The sequence below is a fragment of the Bos mutus genome, chromosome 26, assembly GCF_027580195.1.
Source record: "Bos mutus isolate GX-2022 chromosome 26, NWIPB_WYAK_1.1, whole genome shotgun sequence".
NCBI classification, from domain to species: Eukaryota; Metazoa; Chordata; class Mammalia; order Artiodactyla; family Bovidae; genus Bos; species Bos mutus.
Window position 1 is genome coordinate 50,140,485 of NC_091642.1, and position 22,888 is coordinate 50,163,372.

General features: G+C 39.4%; 1 pseudogene; it reads left to right on the plus strand.

Annotated features, from left to right (window-relative positions):
• The first annotated feature begins 1,157 nt into the window (after nucleotides 1-1,157).
• Nucleotides 1,158-4,353, plus strand: LOC102287320 (nuclear receptor coactivator 4-like; annotated as a pseudogene).
• The last annotated feature ends 18,535 nt before the right edge of the window (nucleotides 4,354-22,888 follow it).

Consider the following 22,888-nt stretch of genomic DNA (forward strand, 5'->3'; position numbering starts at 1 on the left):
TATATCAGATCAGATCAGTCGCTCAGTCGTGTCCGACTCTTTGCGACCGCATGAGTTACAGCATGACAGGCCTCCCTGTCCAACACCAACTCCTGGAGTTCACTGAGACTCACGTCCATAGAGTCAGTGATGCCATCCAGCCATCTCATCCTCTGCCATCCCCTTCTCCTCCTGCCCCCAATTCCTCCCAGCATCAGAGTCTTTTCCAATGACTCAACTCTTCGCATGAGGTGGCCAAAGTATTGGAGTTTCAGCTTTAGCATCATTCCTTCCAAAGAAATCCCAGGGCTGATCTCCTTCAGAATGGACTGGTTGGATCTCCTTGCAGTCCATGGGACTCTCAAGGGTCTTCTCCAACACCACAGTTCAAAAGCATCAATTCTTCAGTGCTCAGCCTTCTTCACAGTCCATCTCTCACATCCATACATGACCACAGGAAAAACCATAGCCTTGACTAGATGGACCTTTGTTGGCAAAGTAATGTCTCTGCTTTTCAATATGCTATCTAGGTTGGTCATAACTTTCCTTCCAAGGAGTAAGTGTCTTAATTTCATGGCTGCAGTCACCATCTGCAGTGATTTTGGAGCCCAGAAAAATAAAGTCTGACACTGTTTCCACTGTTTCCCCATCTATTTCCCATGAAGTGATGGGACCAGATGCCATGATCTTCGTTTTCTGAATGTTGAGCTTTAAGCCAACTTTTTCACTCTCCACTTTCACTTTCATCAAGAGGTTTTTAGTTCCTCTTCACTTTCTGCCATAAGGGTGTTGTCATCTGCATATCTGAGGTTATTGATATTTCTCCCAGCAATCTTGATTCCAGCTTGTGCTTCTTCCAGTCCAGCATTTCTTATGATGTACTCTGCATATAAGTTAAATAAACAGGGTGACAATATACAGCCTTGACATACTCCTTTTCCTACTTGGAACCAGTCTGTTGTTCCATGTCCAGTTCTAACTGTTGCTTCCTGACCTGCATACAAATTTCTCAAGAGGCAGCATAGAAAACCCTAGGGCACTGCCAGACGCACTAGTGGGATGGGGTGCTTTCTGCAAGCCCAGGGACTTTTCTCACCCGAGCATTGATAAAGCAGCACCTTGCTTGCTGGGCAGCTCACGCACAGGGGCCTAGCTTCAAAGGAGGAACAAGGTGCAGAATGAGTACCTCACAGGACCAGAGTGGCTGTTCCACTAATAGAGATTCCCTTTCGAGGTCTTGTGATGCACAGAGGGACTTGGAGCTTGCAATTGGTGGAGTTCTCCCAGCTGAGAAGCAAATTAAAGATAATTTGTGAGAGGTCAAAGCCCAGATTCACTGCTGCATAAGTCACCACCTGGAATGCCTTTGAAGCTGTGAGGTGTGATAGTATAAGCAAGTAAATCTCATCTATCAGCTTAAAGAGAAGACACTCCAGCAGCAGGCCCAACAGCTCTACTGGTTACTGGGCCAGTTCAGTTGTCTTATTCATCAACTGGAGTGTAGCCAATCAAGTCTCAACGTGCCTGGACAGGCTGGGCAGTCTGACCCTCAAACCTGAAGATGCAACTGCCCGACTCTGAAGCTGACATAAATGCCCTGCGCCAGGCAATCGCCACATTTGGGTCTCTTAAGACCATTCAATAAAGTTTTCTGTGTGTATGGTTTCAGTGTGTCTGCCCTCTAATGCCCTCTTGCAACACCTACCCTCTTACTTAGGTTTCTCTTACCTTGGGCGTGGGGTATCTCTTCACGGCTGCTCCAGCAAAGCACAGCCTATGCTCCTTACCTTGGATGAGGGGTATCTCCTCACCGCCGCCCTTCCTAACCTTCAATGTGGGATAGCTCCCTAGGCCCTCCTGCGCCTGTGCAGCCATGGCTCCTTGGATGTGGAGCCTCCCGGCCACTGCCCCTGGCCTCGGGCGTGGGGTTGCTCCATTCTGAAAGAGATGGGAATACCAGACCACCTGAACTGCCTCTTGAGAAATTTGTATGCAGGTCAGGAAGCAACAGTTAGAACTGGACATAGAACAACAGACTGGTTCCAAATAGGAAAAGGAGTACATCAAGGCTGTATATTGTCACCCTGCTTATTTAACTTATATGCAGAGTACATCATGAGAAACGCTGGACTGGAAGAAGCACAAGCTGGAATCAAGATTGCTGGGAGAAATATCAATAACCTCAGATATGCAGATGACAACACCCTTATGGCAGAAAATGAAGAGGAACTAAAAACCTCTTGATGAAAGTGAAAGTGGAGAGTGAAAAAGTTGGCTTAAAGCTCAACATTCAGAAAATGAAGATCATGGCATCCGTTCCCATCACTTCATGGGAAATAGATGGGGAAACAGTGGAAACAATGTCAGCCTTTATTTTTCTGGGCTCCAAAATCACTGCAGATGGTGACTGCAGCCATGAAATTAAAAGAGGCTTACTCCTTGGAAGGAAAGTTATGACCAACCTAGATAGCATATTGAAAAGCAGAGACATTACTTTGCCAACAAAGGTCCATCTAGTCAAGGCTATGGTTTTTCCTGTGGTCATGTATGGATGTGAGAGATGGACTGTGAAGAAGGCTGAGCACTGAAGAATTGATGCTTTTGAACTGTGGTGTTGGAGAAGACTCTTGAGAGTCCCTTGGACTGCAAGGAGATCCAACCAGTCCATTCTGAAGGAGATCAGCCCTGGGATTTCTTTGGAAGGAATGATGCTAAAGCTGAAACTCCAATACTTTGGCCACCTCATGCGAAGAATTGACTCATTGGAAAAGACTCTGATGCTGGGAGGAATTGGGGGCAGGAGGAGAAGGGGATGACAGAGGATGAGATGGCTGGATGGCAACATGACTCAATGGACGTGAGTCTAGGTGAACTCCCAGAGTTGGTGATGGACAGGGAGGCCTGGCGTGCTGCGATTCATGGGGTCACAAAGAGTCGGACATGACTGAGCAACTGAACTGAACTGAACTGAAGACCATTCAAATTCCTGAGCACCTGATGGCTCATGCTAGTTCATCAAATATTGGGTCCTTCTTAGAGAAGAGAGGCTACATCCCATTGCCAGAGCAGAAGTCAGCATCCAGCACCACAGCTGTCCCTCTCAGTGAATGGTTCCTTGGAAGCAAACCTGCCTTGGTCACCAGGCTCGTTACCTACCCAGCACCAATATCCAGGACTGGCTCAACCAAAAGCAGACCTTGGAGAACAGTCAGACATCTTCTATAACCTGCAGTTTCTTGAATAATGTCTGGGGCAACCTTAAAAGATTTGGAAAACTGGCTCCACAAGAGTCAGCAACAACTAGTTTCTAAAAAAGCAAGTTACCAAAAAGTCTTAATAGCTGTACCACTACTAGTTCTTACTCCATTGAAATTGAAAAAGTTAGCAATCTAGAGCCTCTTGATCAAGATGAGATGGATCTTTCTGGTTGGCTGGTAACTCCCCAGGAATCCCATAAGCCTGAGAAGCCTGGGAATGGCAGCTGTGAAACCTCCAGTGAGAAGTTTAAGCTCTTGTTCCAGGTGTTCTGGGAGTCCTACAATGTGAATGACTGGCTTGTCAAGTCTGATTCCCGTACCAACTGTCAGGGTAACCAGCCCAGAGGTGTGGAGACTGAGAACCTGGGCAATCTGAAATTCGTGAATGACCACTTGGAGGCCAAGAAACCCTTGTCTACTCCATGACTACTGAGGATTGGCTTGTCCAGAACCATCAAGACCCATATAAGTGGAGGAGGTCTGCAAAGTCAATGAGGCTTGTATAAGTTTTGCAAAGTACATGTGTGATGAAAATTGTGAGAAGGAAGCTCTGTGTAAATGGCTTCGGAAGAAAGAAGGAAAGGATAAAAATGGTATGCCTGTGGAACCAAAACCTGAACCTGAGAAACATAAAGATTCCCTGAACATGTAGCTCTCTCCATCCAGAAGAGAGGCAGCAGAACAAGCTAAGGCACCAAAGGCAATGGGTTCTTCTAGAATTGCTGATTTCTTCCAAGTTATAAGAAACAGTCCCTTGTCAAAGTGGCTCATGACCCCTTCACACAAAGAAGGATGTCCCAAGGAAGTGCCTCTTACATAGGATAGGGCTAAAAACAAAAGCTCACACCCCTTGGCCACCTCCTGGTATCTCTTTAACACAGCTGAATGGGTCTTGCCAGGAAAGACGACAGGAAATTTTAGCCCATTATCCTCAGGAGAAGACAAGTGGCTACTTTGAAAGAAGGCCAAGGAAGTATTGCTTAATTTGCCCCTACAGGAGGAACACAACTTTCCCCTAGACCATTATGGCCTCCCAGTAGTTTGTGATCTCTTTGCCTGTATGCAGCTTAAGGTTGATTTTTAAAAGTAATTGTATCAAACCCCTCTACAGATGTGAAGAAATCAAGTACTAGCCAAGCAAATTTTCTGCAGATTATCACAAATCCATTAGCTGAGTGACTGTGGCTTGTGAAATCATTGTTTCTGGGTCTGATGTAGTTCCTTTCCTACCCAATTTCAAACAGAAATTAGTCATCAAATTATGAGTTACTGTGTAAAAGAAAATGGCTATTTGTTGATGCTGAGGTGATTCAGTTCCTTCTTACAGAAGTATTAATTCACCCCTACACTAGAAATGCATCTTAGTGGGTAGGTCTTTTTCATAAGCCTCCATGGCTCCTTAGATTGCATTGTTATTAGAAGTACATTAAAACGCTGCAGTTTTAAAAATGAAATAGTTTGATAATCAAAGTGTGTTGATGTATTCTAAAGCTAGTAAAATTACCCAGCCTTTTGGTTGCCAGTCTTTGGATGCTTCCCTTATCATGGGTTTTCTTCCATTAACGGTGAATTCTTCTGTTTAATTAAGATACTATTGTATTTTACACAATTAACCTTGGCAATATAGTAGTTTTTCCTTACCAAAACATGTTTTGAAAGTCTTGGCAATTTTTGACATTTATCACAAGACATTTTAGCTTAGGTTCCAGATTCTACATCATTTTTCTTCTTTTGAAAGAAACTCAGCTTTTGCAAGATCTGTCTTTACTCCTTTCTCTAAATGTTATTATGAAAGAATACAGCTCTTTCAGAAGGGCTCCATATTGCTTGAAGACTATATTCAGGGTAGTTCTATCCTCTTTCAAAATATTCTGAAGAACTACAGGCAGAAGAGCCCCAGTGCCTACTAATCAAAAAGCAAACTATGTTGGAAATGTAGTACTTGAACTATTCACTATGCTAAATGTTACTGGTGCATCCTGTGTAAATGGAAGCTGAACTTGACACTTGGTGCTTTTAACTAGGCATAAATTAAATGTCCACTCATTGCAAGCATAGCATACCTATACCTCTAAAAGGATAATGCAGTGACATTTTAGTGAATAGGAAGTTTTGAACACTTGTGCCTTAGGGTGTTTATTGAAACTTTATGAAAACTATCGATGTTTCCTTAGTATCCAAAGTTATGTCCATGCTTGAAAAAGTTTCTCTGTAGGAGAGAGATGGTATTTATACCATGTTTAAAAATTCTCTGAGACGTCTTGGCTGCTTTCCACTTTTAAACTATTAAGCCACTCAACTTGCCTATGTTACTGGAAATATCTTTAAAGTTTGTGATGCGGTAATGTAGAAAGCCCTTTTGAGGAAACTTCACAGTCTCGGTGTCATTGACATACAGCTTCACTAGAGATCTTAACCACAGCTGAAAGGAGCCTATTATTTTTTAGTTCTTCCAGACACCATTTAGAACTTTAAGGTGGTGGGTAAAAACTTAAGGAGCTTTTTCATTATCTTAGGTTGCAGGAAACTTTGTAATTGAGGTTTAACACATTGTGTATCCCTAAATTAACATTAATCACTATGCTAATGAGTATGTAAACCATTCTTTTGCATTGATGCATTTTGTACCTCCCTCCATTCATAAAAGCATAAGAGCCCCCCCAAAAGAAAGAAAACCCTAAAGATGCCACCAGAAAATTACTGAATATAGTAAAGTTGCAGAATATAAAATTAATACACAGAAATCCCTTGCATTCCTATATACTAACAATGAAAAATCAGAAAATTAAGGAAATAATCACAATCACCATTGCAACAAAAAGAATAAAATACTTAGGAATAAATTTACCTAAAGAAACAAAACACTTGTATATAGAAAACTATAAAACACTGATGAAAGAAATCAAAGATGACACAGATAGATGGAGAAATATACCATGTTCTTGGATTGGTACAATCAATATAGTGAAAATGAATTTACTACCAAAGCAATCTATAGATTCAATGCAATCTCTATTAAACTACCAACAGTATTTTTCAAAGAACTAGAGCAAATAATTTCACAATTTGTATGGAAACATAAAAGACCCTGAATAGCCAAAGCAATCTTAAGAAAGAAGAATGGAACTGGAGGAATCAATGTTCCTGACTTCAGACTATGCCACAAACTACAGTCATCAAGACAGTATGGTACTGGCACAAAGACAGAAATATAGATCAATGAAACAAAATAGAAAGCCCAGAGATAAATCCACATACCTCTGGACACCTTATCTTTGACAAAGGAGGCCAAAATATACAATGGAGAAAAGATAGTCTCTTCAATAAGTGGTGCTGGGAAAACTGGTCAACTACATGCAAAATAATGAACCTAGAACACTTTCTCAGAGAAGGCAATGACACCCCAATCCAGTACTCTTGACTGGAAAATCCCATGGACGGAGGAGCCTGGTAGGCTGCAGTTCATGGGGTGGCTAGGAGTCGGACACGACTGAGCGACTTCACTTTCACTTTTCACTTTCATGCATTGGAGAAGGAAATGGCAACCCACTCCAGTGTTCTTGCCTGGAGAATCCCCGCGACAGGGGAGCCTGGTGGGCTGCCATCCATTGGGTCGCACAGAGTCGGACACGACTGAAGCGACTTAGCAGCAGAAGCAGCAGCAGAACACTTTCTAACACCATACACAAAAATAAATTCAAAATGGATTAGAGACTTAAATGGAAGACCACAGACTATAAATTCCTAGAGGAAAACATAGGCAGAACACTCTGACATAAGTCACAGCAAGAATCTCTATGACCCACCTAACAGAGTAATGGAAATAAAAAATGGGATCTAATTAAACTTAAAAGCACAGCGAAGGAACATTGCACTATAAGCAAGGTGAAAAGACAGCCCTCAGAATAGGAGAAAATAACAAACAAAACAACTGACAAAGAATTAATCTCCAAAATATACAAGCAGTTCATGCAGCTCAATACCAGAAGAATGAACAACACAATCAAAAGTGGGCAAAAAACCTAAACATTTCTCCAAAAAAGATACATACATGGATAATAAACACATGAAATGATACTCAGCATCACCCAATATTCAGTTCAGTTCAGTTGCTCAGTCATGTCTGACTCTTTGCAATGCCATGAATCGCAGCACGCTAGGCCTCCCTGTCCATCACCAACTCTGGGAGTTCACCTAGACTCACGTTCATTGAGTCAGTGTTGCCATCCAGCCATCTCATCCTCTGTCGTCCCCTTCTCCTCCTGCCCCCAATCCCTCCCAGCATCAGAGTCTTTTCCAATGAGTCAACTCTTCGCATGAGGTGGCCAAAGTATTGGAGTTTCAGCTTTAGCATCATTTCTTCAAAAGAACACACAGGGCTGATCTCCTTTAGGATGGACTGGTTGGATCTCCTTGCAGTCCAAGGGACTCTCAAGAGTCTTATCCAACACCACAGTTCAACAGTATCAATTCTTCGGCGCTCAGCTTTCTTCACAGTCCAACTCTCACATCCATACATGATTACTGGAAAAACCATAGCCTTGACTAGACGGACCTTTGTTGGCAAAGTAATGTCTCTGCTTTTCAATATGCTATCTAGGTTGGTCATAACTTTCCTTCCAAGGAGTGAGCGTCTTTTAATTTCATGGCCGCAATCACCATCTGCAGTGATTTTGGAGCCTAAAAAAATAAAGTCTGACACTGTTTCCACTGTTTCCCCATCTATTTCCCATAAAGTAATGGGACCAGATACCATGATCTTCATTTTCTGAATGTTGAGCTTTAAGCCAACTTTTTCACTCTCCTCTTTCACTTTCATCAAGAGGCTTTTTAGTTCCTTTCTGCCATAAGGGTGTGGTCATCTGCATATCTGAGGTTATTGATATTTCTCCCGGCAATCTTGATTCCAGCTTGTGCTTCTTGCAGCCCAATATTAGAGAAATGCAAACCAAAACCACAATGAGACATCATCTCACACCAGTCAAAATGGTCATCATTAAAAAGTTTACAAACAGTAAATGCTAGAGAGGGTGTAGAGAAAAGGGAACCCTCTTATACACTGTTAGTGGGAATGCAAACTGGTACAGCCACTATGGAGAACAGTGTGGAGAGTCCTTAAAAAACTGGGAATAGAACTGCCATGTGACCCAGCAATCCCACTGCTAGACATATACCCTAAGGAAACCAAAATTGAAGGAGACACATGTACCCCAATGTTCATTGCAGCACTATTTACAACAGCTAGGACATGGAAGCAACTTAAATAACCATCAACAGGTGAATGGGTAAGGAAATTCTGGTACATATACACAATGAAATATTACTCAGCCATAAAAAGGAACACATTTGACTCAGTTCTAACAAGGTGGATGAACCTAAAGCCTATTATACAGAGTGAAGTAAGTGAAAAAGAGAAAGACAAATACTGTATATTAACACATATATGTGGAATTTAGAAAGATGACACCAACAATCCTACATTCAAGGCAGCAAAGGAGACACAGACATAAAGAACAGACTTTTGGACTCAGTGGGAGAAGGCAAGGTGAGATGATTTGAGAGAATAGCATTGAAAAGTGTACATTACCATTCATAAAATAGATGACCAGTGCAAGTTTGATGCCTGAAGCACAGCACCCAAAGTTGGTGCTCTGGGACAACCCAGAGGGACAGGGTGGGGAGGAAACAGGAGGGGATTCAGGATGGTTGTGGGGGGAACATATCTATACCTGTGGGTGATTCATGTTGATATATGGCAAAAAATCATCTCAATATTGTAAAGGAATTATCCTCCAATTAAAATATTTTTTTAATTGGAGGGTTTTTTAAAACACACACACACACACATTTCCATTATATCCTTGAACCATGTGCTTAGAACATGTGAGAGTAGCAAAGAGAGGATATAAACATTTAATATTTGAGGAGAAAGACTGAAGGAAAAAATGCTAGCACCCAGGACATTTATCATCATTTGGTGTAGTTAACATTTAGTGTCTCAAATTGTCAACAGTTTTTCACAGGAAGCAACAGCTGAGAAATGCCAAAATCCATTTGATTTGAACCTTTAAGTTTTATCCCAAGGTCAGCTTTGTAGAGGAGCTGTCAGGATCATTACTTAAAAAGTTAGTTGTATTTAACTGTTTTGCTTCAAATGTAAATATCTTATTGGATTTTAAAATTACAATTTTTGTAAGATCTATCGGAGTATGATTAATAAATTACACTACTAAATAATGGAATAATCAGTACAATAATAAAAGCTTTGAAACAAGTGTGTAAATCCTTTCTTTTAGTGTATAAGAATCTAAAGGAAACTAAGAGAATCATAGGAAAATATGAGTAAGAACGATGAAGTGCATAGTTCCTCCCTATATATGATTTGCCAATGACTTTAGGTCATAAGTGTAAGACTCATTAAAAACAGCAAGGAAAAGATATAACCAACGGCTCAGCTACTCAGAACTTTTAAATGAAGAACTCTTCATTTTCTTAGGAGTCTGAAGAGAGTTAAGAAAAGTAGATTACTAGAGTATGGGCCTATTCATTTGAAGGCAATCTGTTTGGAGTTTGAGACTCTCAGATAAAGTCATTTTTCACTGCACTGTTAGGCAGTGTCTTATACAATGGAAGAGAGTACACATGTGAATCATCATTGCCAACAAAAACTCAGAGAAGTATACAGCTAATACTCCCCTCTTGAATTAATAAAACAACTGATTTTATACAAACCTGACTGTATTTAAAGATATAATCATTTTATCATGATGAAAAATTTAAAATCACATTTTGTGAGGCTTAGTTCTTAATAAAACACGAGTAACACCATTTTTTCTATGTCAATGATTCTGATTATTCCCTTTTCTCTATGCTTATAAGAGGGATAATAACTAACACAAACCCCAGCATCTATATTTTGTTCAGGGAAACAGCATTACAGTGTATGCAGGTTTGAGGCATATGACTACAAATAATTGAGTTTTAAGACAAAGTGGACCACCTGGACAAATTCCTTCCTTTCTACAATTGTGAATTTCAATCTCCATCAGAGGCCATGAAAATGTATTTTCTGCTACTGGCTTTCTGGGGGGAACAATTTACCCTGTAGAGAGATCTAAGAAATTTCTAAACTATCAACACAGGGTAAGGCTTAAAACAATAAATTCATTCCAAATAGTGGTATCACAAAGTGTGCGATCACACACCTCTTGATTTACAACGACAATAGACACCAAGTAGTATATTATAAAAGATATTGGTTTCCAAATATACTTAGAATATATCCTTTATGTTTGGATGTATTTCTTTTGATAATAATTATAAAAATATGATTTACACTTAACTGGCTTAAGGGAAAGGCATATCCTCTATCAGTGACAAATGGGTAAAATGGAACTATCACATCTTCCTTCAGAGGCAAATATTTTAGCAAATTTACCTGGAGTCAAGATTTTTTCCCAAAACATTATGAGAATAAAGGTGACAATGTAGTGAGAGCTTTGGTAGATTCCAAAGCTTTCCACAAAAATAAAATACTGTCTCTTGTTATCAAGCAGATCCTGTTGCAAAAAGTTATTCTACAGATTCTGACAATGAGATAGGTACTAGATTATATAGGATTTTTGCTGCAAATAATATGTATACTTCTTAGAGGAGCTTAAGTAGAGAGTATATTAATCATAAGGATGGTGGTTACCTCAGAGAACACAAGTAGAGGAGTGGGATAAGGCCTCTGCAACAAGCTAGACAGGACTTAGAATACCACACCAAGGCTATTCCTGCTGTTCTATGGACTCCTGTCTATACATCTGCTCTGGTCCTCTCCCCTTTCCTCCTTACAAAAGCATTTCTCTCTTCCCCAAGACCCTCTCTGGTGGCACCCAATCTTGGATCAATCCCAACTGGGGCTGATAAGTCCCTCTTTCAGATTTTGGGATCTAGGATTAGAGTTGTAGCATGTAAATGATAGATTTAAACTACTGATGCCATTCTCATTTGTAAGACACTTTTTTTTTTTAAGTGTTCATCTTTATTTTGCCAAGATTATACACATATAAGATTGCTAGTTATTGCTAAATCTCTGTAATTTTTTTTCTTTCTGTTAAATTTGCATAGTTTTTATTCCACATTTTCAAGTTCACTGATCTCTTTTGCAATTTCTAATCTGCAGTTGAACCCATCTGGTTTATTTTTCATTTCAGATGATTTTTATTTATCCCTAGGACTTTACTTGTATAATTTTTACATTTTCAATTTCTCTCCTTATTAATTCATGTGTTCCTTTATAACCTTTTACCCTCACCTTAGGAGACCTCTCTGCCACATGTGAAGAGGCCAACTATCTTCTTTTCAAAACTCTCCACCCATATTTAAAGCTTCAACTTAACATCTGGTAGTTCTGTTTTATATATTTGTATAAAGTGGTGGATGTCTCTTCAAGCTTGATGTACTTTCAGATCTAGATTTTGAAAAGATCAGGTAGCAGTAAGTTTTTCCATAATCCCTAATTGTTATAGGTATTTTCTCCTCCCAACCCTGTGAAAGTGAAGGTTGCTCAGTCATGTCCAATTCTTTGGGATCCCATGGACTATACAGTCCATGGAATCCTCCAGGCCAAAATACTAGAATGGCTAGCCTTTCCTTTCTCCAGGGGATCTTTCCAACCCAGGGATCAAACCCAGGTCTCCCGCATTGCAGGCAGATTCTTTACCAGGTGAGCCACAAGGGAAGCCCAAGAATATTGGAGTGGGTAGCCTATCCTTCTCCAGCGGATCTTCCCGACCCAGGAATTGAACCGGGATCTCCTGCATTGCAGGCAGACTTTTTACCAACTGAGCTATGAGGGAAGACCAGTCCCAACCCTACAGGGAAACATAAAACTACAGAAGTCACATACATGGCAAAAAATCCTCAATTAAATTTTAAGGAACATAATTGTAAAGTACATTCCCAAACTGTAGAACTCAGAACAACATATGTGGAAAGACAAATAGGTGGTTGGAAAAAGAAACAAAAGTTTAATATGAAATGAAAATTTCCAGTAAGATTTCAATATGCAGTTTTAATTAGCTTTAGAAATGAATGCTATTTCTAATGTACAAATATGTACCTACTGATATAAAAAGTATACATAAATGTCTAATTAGAAGTTAACTTTGTCAGTCTGGATTGTTAACCAGTTCATATCTGTTTTTCATAAAAGCTCAGCAAACAAATATATGATAGAATCAAATTCCTTGAAATAAAAGAAAAAGAGATAAAGTTTAAATTTAATTCTACAGGTTTCTGTGCAGAAGTTTTCAAGTTTATTAAAAGAATCACTGAAATAATACACATAAATATATTCATGATTGTCATTTAGGAAATTCATATTTGTGAGTACCAAATTTGCATGCTATTCAAAGTATAATTTTTATTTAATTAAAATTTAGAAAATTTAAAAATTATGCAATAATATGACTAAAATCCATCAACTAGAAAAGATGAAACAGTATTGCCATTTTTGGATGGTTCCTCCAGGAAGACATTGAAAATTAATTAAGGGCAGAATTTTAAAATCATTAAGTCATTTTAAGCATTCATTTAGGTAATAAGATTTTGATAAATGTGACATTATGCTAACAAAACTGAAATTTAATTCAGGAAGTAAAAAGAATTAGTATCTACAAAGGCAGTTAGGACTATTCTGCAAAATACCAGATTTATGAAGTCTCTTGAGTGAGTGAGTGAAGTTACTCAGTTGTGTCCGACTCTTTGCAACCCCGTGGACTGTAGCCTACCAGGCTCCTCCATCCATGGGATTCTCCAGGCAAGAATACTGCAGTGGGTTGCCGTTTCCTTCTCAAGGGGATCTTCCCAACCCAGGGATCAATCAAACCCAGGTCTCCTGCATTGGTGGCAGATGCTTTAACCTCTGAGCCACCAGGGAAGCCCCCATGAAGTCTCTTAAGAATCATCTAAAAAACACGAGTATAATTAAATTTTTCATTTTGTAAGTATGACAAACTTAGAATTTTTCATGTATTTAAACCAAATGAAAGAGAAATCATAGCATCTAGACAAAATCACTTATATCTAGTTTCCTTATGCAATAACATATACCAATTTCACTGTGATATTATAGGTGCAAATGATGTAATGCTTTGGAAAGCATATGATTATTTTTTCCCATGTGAGTCAGTGTGTTGTACTCTGTACCTTGGCTGTTGCAGAGTCAATGCCATATGATCATCAAATGCCATTTCCTTTTCCTCTTGGGCCTACATTCTCCAGGTTGCCCGTGGGTTTGCATACCAAAAATTGCAATTCTATGCTTAAGCTTTGTAAATTGATAGATTTTAAGAAAACACATTGCATATATTTTTAATTTTCCAAGTTTTAATTTTTCCAATTGAACTGTGAATACCATGCAAATATTGTACCCATAAGCATGAATTTCCTAAATGGCATAATGAATATTTTATATGGATTATTTTAATGATACTTTTAATTAATGAACTTAGAAATTTCTAAGCTATAACCTGTAGAAGTTAATTTGACTTATTAATTTCTCTCTTCAATGGACTGTGAGCAAAGCGATATGCCATTTTCAGGCCACACCTCTAAAAACTTCCCATATGACCTTCCATGGTTAGCCATATGCAGAGGTCCCAGAGCAGAATTCCAAGGCCCTAAATGATGGCGGAGACACAATATGAAAATAGCCAGTCCCTCCATGACTCTGTGAAGGAAATTGCACTGTAGACCTACACTGGACAATCCAGTGAGTGAGAAATAAAATTGCAATGTGTTACAACACAGAGATATGGAAGCTGTTTGCAATAGCAGGTAATTACACTGATTTAAGAACCTGACCTATTTCTAGTTATTACAAATGGGAAGTCAGTACACATATTGGAGAGGGAAATGGCAACCCACTCCAGTATTTTCCCTGGGCAATTGCATGGAGCTTGGTGATCTATATACAGTCCATGGGGTCGCAAGGAATCGGACACGACTGAGTGACTAAATAGCAGTAGCAGCACACATATAGGTACAAGAGTATTACTGACTTTTTGGTAATAATGTGATTTAATGAACTACAATAGGATACTGACATTTAATGTCATGTACATATATGCCAGACACTGAGTCAACCACTTGACATAAATGACCCCAAATAAACCTTAACATCAATTAAATAAGCAATATCATCAATCTTTCAACACAAATATGTAATAGTTGATCTTGGGAAAATCATTTCAAAATCTGGACCTCAGATTTCAAAGGTTCCTTTGAATAGTAACATTTTGTAAGTCTAATCCAGAATTAAGATGCTTAAAATTGTTCAGTTACCAAGTGCAAGTGCAAGTCGCTCAGTCACGTCCAACTCTTTGCGACCCCATAGACTATACAGTCCATGGAATTCTCTAGCCCAGAATACTGGAGTGGGTAGCCTTTCCCTTCTCCACGGGTCTTCCCAACCCAGGGATTGAACCCAGGCCTCCTGAATTGCAGGTGGATTCTTTACCAGCTGAGCCACAAGGGAAGCCTCTTTCTAAATCAAGGTCTCCTATGTCTGTGTTTTTTCCTGATATAGAGCATATGTCTTAAAATTCTAAATTTGGGAAGTTGGGATAAAAATAAAGCACCACATACAGAAATTTTTTATAATAGAGAATTGTTGCCTTTTTTGTCCCTTGGAAGAAAACAAGCAAAAATATTATGTTATGTTTAGGATTTTGAAACTGAGCATCTTAGGGTCTGCAAATGAACAATGAATCAAAGATATTGTGAGACAAAGAAATGTGAGACCTCTTATGAAAAACAATTTCATTTGTAAGCTTATGAAACACTTTGACTGAGTCATTCAAATAAAATGTACTGAAATAAGCTCATGGTCTAAGTATTAGTCTTAAAGAGGAAGGAGCAGTTGGGAAAAGACTGGACTGTATCTGACAGGGCAGAAGTGGGGTTCATGCCTTGGCATGTCTTAAGAGAACATATTTTTCAGAAAATTACTTGAGACCCTGCTTAACCTTGACATCTCCTATGAGAACCAAAGATAAGGTCCCTGGAGAAGCCAAGAAGGTGTTTTATACACTGTAGTCACAAACATCCTGAGGAGAAAAAAAAATTCTTCCTGAGAAACCTCCTACTTGAGGTCAAGATATACAAGTAGAGCCATAGAGGACTGCAGCTACATTTTTTCACACTATCTCTTTAATGCTCAAGCACATAGTTTCCTTTCTTGGGATACCTGGTGTAAATAACCTTTAAATTGAAACATGAGTAGACAAGAGAAAATTGAAGTGGACTTTTAGTAATATATTAGTGAAGTTGCTCAGTCGCATCAGATTCTTTGCAATGCCATGGACTATACAGTCCATGGAATTCTCCAGGCCAGAATACTGGAATGGGTAGCCTTTCCCTTCTCCAGGGGATTGAACACAGGTCTCTGCATTGCAGACAGATTCTTTACCAGATGATCTACTAGAGAAGCCAAATATTAGAGATAATCCAAAAGCAATTCTACAATACCTGGATATCACAATTGTTCACATGTATATTGTTCTGTAAAGCATTTGAAGTTTCACTATTAGCTACATTAGGATTTCCTTTGTGTTTTGTTTAACTCTTAAGCTTGATTTAAAGTATATGTTAAACTAAACAATCTAAAGAGGAATCATATATTTCCTTATAACATGCTATTCATATTTTATAATTTAATATGGTCTCAAATAGTCTTACTGTAGCTCTGACTTGTTATACATTTAAAGATTTCTATTTTAAACAATTAGAGTAATTTAAAACAAGTTTATCTTTATATCATGTTTCTCATTTATTTTGGTCATTTATTAAAAAAAAAATATGCTACTCTTTCATCTCTGTCATTCAGCACTGTATCTCTAATTGCTGATGGATAGCTAGAGTGCCAAGATAGAAAGAAAACATGAAATAAAATAACAAAAAGAGGATGGAAATCTACCTAGTAATTTCAGTTCAGTTCAGGTGCTCAGTCGTGTCCGACTCTTTACAACCCCATGAACCGCAGCACGCCAGGCCTCCCTATCCATCACCAACTCCCAGAGTTCACCCAAACTCATGTCCATTGACTCAGTGATGCCATCCAGCCATCTCATCCTCTGTCGTCCCCTTTTCCTCCTGCTCTCAATTTTTCCCAGCATCAGGGTCTTTTCAAATGAGTCAGCTCTTTGCATCAGGTGGCCAAAGTATTGGAGTCTTAGCTTCAACATCAGTCCCACCAATGAACACCCAGGGCTGATCTCCTTTAGGATGGACTGGTTGGATCTCCTTGCATTCCAAGGGACTCTCAAGAGTCTTCTCCAACACCACAGTTCAAAAGCATCAGTTCTAAAAAGAATACATTTGAATCAGTTCTAATAAGATGGATGAAACTGGAGCCTATTATACAGAGTGAAGTAAGCCAGAAAGAAAAACACCAATACAGTATACTAACACATATATATGGAATTTAGAAAGATGGTAACAATAACCCTGTGTACGAGACAGCAAAAGAGACACTAATGTATAGATCAGTCTTATGGACTCTGTGGGAGAGGGAGAGGGTGGGGAGATTTGGGAGAATGGCATTGAAACATGTACAATATCATGTATGAAATGAGTCACCAGTCCAGGTTCGATGCACGATACTGGATGCTTGGGGCTGGTGCACTGGGATGACCCAGAGGGAGGGTACGGGGAGGGAGGAGGGAGGAGGGTTCAGGATGGGGAACACAGGTATACCTGTGGCGGATTCATTTCGATATTTGGCAAAACTAATACAATATTGTAAAGTTTAAAAATAAAATAAAACAAAAAACAAAAGCATCAATTCTTCGGCGCTCAGCTTTCTTCACAGTCCAAATCGCACATCCATACATGACCACTGGAAAAACCATAGCCTTGACTAGGCAGACCTTTGTTGACAAAGTAATGTCCCTGCTTTTGAATATGCTATCTAGGATGTTCATAACTTTCCTTCCAAGGAGTAAGTATCTTTTAATTTCATGGCTGCAATCACCATCTGCAGTGATTTTGGAGCCCCAAAAAATAAAGTCAGCCACTGTTTTCACTGTTTCCCCATCTATTTGCCATTAAGTAATGAGACTAGATGCCATGATCTTCATTTTCTGAATGTTGAGCTTTAAGCCAACTTTTTCACTCTCCTCTTTCACTTTCATCAAGAGGCTCTTTAGTTCTTCTTCACTTTCTGCCATAAGGGTGGTGTCATCTGCATACCTGAGGTTATTGATATTTCTCCTGGCAATCTTGATTCCAGCTTGTGCTTCTTCCAGCCCCGCATTTCTCCTGATGTACTCTGCATATAAGTTAAATAAGCAGGGTGACAATATACAGCCTTGATGTGCTCCTTTTCCTATATGGAAACAGTTTGTTGTTCCATGTCCAGTTTTCTAACTGTTGCTTCCTGACCTGCATACAGATTTCTCAAGAGGCAGGTCAGGTTGTCTGGTATTCCCATCTCTTTCAGAATTTTCAACAGTTTACTGTGATCTACACAGTCAAAGGCTTTCTCATAGTCAATAAAGCAGAAATAGATGTTTTTCTGGAACTCTTTTGCTTTTTCCATGATCCAGTGGATGTTGGCAATTTGATCTCTGGTTCCTCTGCCTTTTCTAAATTCAGCTTGAACATCAGGAAGTTCATGGTTCATGTATTGCTGAAGTCTGGCTTGGAGAATTTTGAGCATTACTTTACTAGCGTGTGAGATGAGTGCAATTGTGCAGTAGTTTGAGCATTCTTTTTGAGCATGCTTTGGCATTGCCTTTCTTTGGGATTGGAATGAAAACTTTGGAATGAAATTTGAGTTTTCCAAATTTGCTGGCATATTCAGTGCAGCATTTTCACAGCAACATACTCTAGGGTCTGAAATAGCTCAACTGAAATTCCATCACCTCCACTAGCTTTGTTCATAGTGATGCTTCCTAAGGCCCACTTGACTTCACATTCCTGGATGTCTGGCTCTAGGTGAGTGTGAGTGATCACACCATCATGATTATCTGGGTTGTGAAGATCTTTTTGTACAGTTCTTCTGTGTATTCTTGCCACCTCTTCTTAATATCTTCTGCTTCTGTTAGGTCCATACCACTTCTAGTAACTTCAGTGGGCAAGAACACAATATATAAAAAGATTCTCAAAGGAACTCACTGCTTTATACAATCACTCTACGAAAACATTTCAAATACCATGAAGAACACATTCCTGCCTCAGCCTGGGACTGTCACACATTACACTTGCACTTACACTGGAGGTCTCTTCTAATCACGTTATTACCAAGAATATGAGATAAGGAAACCATCTGCCTTGGATCAAGTGAGGTGGAACTAACTCCTTATGATATGGAAAAGATAGAAACAGGCTTTAACTGTCTTAATTGGATTAAACCTGAAGGGAGAAAAAGTATTTATCTTGCCTACCTTGCTTATCTAAATTACTCAAGCTATCACTGTTCTCAAGCTCTTTCCCCAGCCTCATACAGTCAGTAGTTGTTCAATGCCTATGAATATGGGTACCACCCTGTTGTTAAGGACTATTTTTTCAGAAAATAGTGGTTTTTTTTAGCAACTACTAAATTCTTACCACTCAGCTTTTCACTATACTCAGCTACAAGACAAAAATGAGAAAAGGATCATTTGTCCTCATTATTTTAAGGAACAGTTCTCACATTCCTGCCATAAACTTCTTTACCAATTACTAGTTAGTCTTTTACGTCTTTATCTTTACACACTACTTTTTGTATCTGTGTCACATCTGACAAGATATGTGCTCACTCAGAATTTTTCCTTATATGTACCCCATCAGAATATGTTCCATACCTCTACATGAAACTATTAAACTAATAAATATTAAACAATGAGCAGCAAATAAGGAGCAAAATTTAAGGTCTGAATAAATGAAGAGACTTACCATGTCCATGGATTGATGGAAGACTCAGTATTTTCAGAGATGTATAACAATTAAAACTGTATCTTCTTCCAAACAAACCAATTAAAACTTTCTCTTCTCCAAAATATACTATCAGGAAATGGAAAGACAAGCTAAGCTACAGACTGGGAGGAAATCTTCAACATATGTATTTAACAAAGGCTAATATAGAGTTGTGGCTCAGCTGGTAAAGAATCCACCTGCAATGCAGGAGACCTGGGTTAAATCCCTGGGTTGGGAAGATCCCCTGGAGAAGGAAAAGTCTACCCACTCTAGTATTCTAGCCTAGAGAATTCCATGGACTGTATATTCCACGGGGTCGCAAAGAGTTGGACACAACTGAGCAACTTTCACTTTCACTTTAGAGTATATATCAAGAGATCAACAATGAGGAAATAAGCAACTTAATAAAAATAAGGCAAAGGATTTTAACCTTCATGTCACAAACACAAAAGTTGCAAATAAGCACATGAAAAGATGCTAAACATCTTTACTTTCAAGAAAATTGAAGTAAAAGCACAAAGAGAGGATTTTGTATCCTTTAGAATGGCAGGAATTAAAAAGACAGATAATATTGACAAGTGTTGGTAGAGAGATGTAGAGAAACTGAAACTCTCATATTGTGGATGGAGTGAAAAGTGTGAAACAATTTAACAGTTTCTCAACTATAAAGTTAAGACAATTCTTTGTATCATCCAGCAATTTCACTTCTGAATATAGGCATACCAGTACTCTTGCCTAGAAAATCCCATGGACGGAGGAGCCTGGTAGGCTGCAGTCCACGGGGTCGCTAGAGTTGGACACAACTGAGTGACTTCACTTTCACTTTTCACTTTCATGCATTGGAGAAGGAAATGGCAACCCACTCCAGTGTTCTTGCCTGGAGAATCCCAGGGACGGGAAGCCTGGTGGACTGCCGTCTATGGGGTCGCACAGAGTCGGACACGACTGAAGCGACGCAGCAGCAGCAGCAGCAGCATTTTACTGTGTTTCACTTTGTCATGCTTTACAGATACTATGGGTGGGTGGGTGTATATGTGTGTGTGTTTCATAAAGTGAAGGTTTATGACAACCATGTTTTGAGCAAGACTATCAGCAATATTTTCCAACAGCATTTACTCACTTCATGTCTTGTGTCATACTGATAATTCTGGCAATATGTTAAACGTTTTCATTATTATTATATTTTTATGGTGATCTGTGATCAGTGCTCTTTGATGCTACTATTGTAATTGTTTCTGCTGCTGCTAAGTCACTTCAGTCATGTCTGACTCTGTGCGACCCCATAGACGGCAGTCCACCAGGCTCCCCCATCCCTGGGATTCTCCATGCAAGAACACTGGAGTGGGTTGCCATTTCCTTCTCCAATGCATGAAAGTGAAAAGTGAAAGGGAAGTCGCTCAGTTGTGTCCAACTCTTCGCAACCCCATGGACTGCAGCCTACCAGGCCCCTCCATCCATGGGACTTTCCAGGCAAGAGTACTGGAGTGGGGTGCCATGCCTTCTCTATGTAATTGTTTCAGGGCACCACAAACTGTGCTCTTATCAAACAGCAAGCTTAATACATAAATGTTGTGTGTTCTGACTGCTCCACTAACCAGCCATTCCCTCTTCTCTCTACCTCTCCACAGGCCTCCCTATTCCCTGAGACATAACAACATTAAAATTAAGCTAATTAATAACCACACAATAGCCTCTAACTGTTCAGGTTAAAGGAAGAGCCACATGTCTCTCACTTTAAACCAAAAGCTGGAAATGATTAAGCTTAGGGGCAAAGGCATAGTAAAAGTTGTGACAGGCCAAAAGCTAGAACACCTGCACAGTTAGCCAAGTTGTGAACACAAAGTTAAAGTTCTTGAAGGACATTAAGAGTGTTCCTCCAGTGAATACACAAATGATAAGAATGCAAAACAGTCTTAAGCTGATATGGAGAATATGTTAGTGATCTGGATAGAAGATCAAACCAGTCACAATGATTTTCTTAAGCCAAAGCCTATTCCAGAACAAGGCCCTAACACTCCTCAGTTCTGTGAATGTGGAGAAAGGTAAGGAGGCTGCAGAAGAATAGTCTGAGGCTAGCAGAAGTTGGTTCATGAGGTTTTAGGAAAGAAGCTGCCTCCATAACATCAAAGTGTAAGGTGAAGCAGCAAGTCCTGATGTAGAAGCTGCAGCAAGTCCTAACGCAGAAGCTGTAGCAAGTTATCAAGAAGATGTAGCTAAGATAATTAATGAAGGTGACTATGCTAAACAATGGCTTCCCAGGTGGCACTAGTGATAAAGAACCTGCCTGCCAATGTAGGAGACTTAAGAGATGTCAGTTCGATCCCTGGGTTGGGAAGATCCCTTGGAGAAAAGAATGGCTACCCACTCCAGTACTCCTGTCTGGAGAATCCCCTGGACAGAGAAACTTGGCAGGCTATAGTCCGTAGCTTTGCAAAGAGTTAGATGTGATTGAAATGACTTAGCATGCACACATGCTAAACAACAGATTTTCAATGTAGACAAAACAGCTTTATACTGGAAGAAAATGCCATCTAGGACTTTCAAAGTTAGGGAGAAGTCTGGCTTCAAAGCATAGTCTGACTCTTTTTGTAGTGGATCCTGTAGCTGGAGACTTGAAGTCAATGTTCATTCAATGTTTGCAAAATCCTAGGGCCCTTTAGAATTATGGTAAATCTACTCTGCCTGTGCTCTATGAATGGACAAAAAAGACTGGATGACAGCACATTTCTTTATAACACAGTTCACTGAATATCACTGAATATTTTAAGCCCACTGTTGAGACTTGCTTCTTAGAGAAAAGATTCCTTTGAAAATGTTACTGCTCATTGATAATACACCTGGTCACCCAAGAGCTCTGATGGAGATATATAACGGGATTAAAATTTTCACATCTGCCAAAGCAGCATCCTTTGAAGTCATTTCAACATTCAAATCATATTATTTAAGAAATACATTTCTTAAGGCTATAGCTGCTATAGACACTAATTCCTCTTATGGGTCTAGTTGGAACCAACTGAAAGTGTTCTGAAGAGGATTCACATTCTACATGCCATTAAAAAATTCACGACTCAGGGGAAGAGGTCAAAATATCAACATCAACAAGAATTTGAAGGAAGTGGCCAACCCTCATGGACGACATTTGGAGGCTCAAATATTTCACTGAAGAAAGTAAATTCAGATGTGGTAAAAATCACAATAAAACTTTAGAAGTGGAGCCAGAAGATGTTACTGATTATTATATGCAGAGTACATCATGAGAAACGCTGGGCTGGAAGAAGCACAAGGTGGAATCAAGATTGCCAGGAGAAATATCAATAACCTCAGATATGTAGATGACACCACCCTTATGGCAGAAAGTGAAGAACTAAAGAGTCTCTTGATGAAGGTGAAAGGGGAGAGTGAAAAAGTTGGCCTAAAGCTCAACATTCAGAAAACGAAGATCATGGCATCCAGTCCCATCATTTAATGGCAAATAGATGAGGAAACAGCGGAAACAGTGGCTGACTTTATTTTTCTGGGTTCCAAAATCACTGCAGATGGTGATTGCAGCCATGAAATTAAAAGATGCTTACTCCTTGGAAGGAAAGTTATGACCAACCTAGACAGCATATTAAAAAGCAGAGACATTATTTTGTCAACAAAGGTCTGCCCAATCAAGGCTATGGTTTTTCTCATGGTCATGTATGGATGTGAGAGTTGGACTG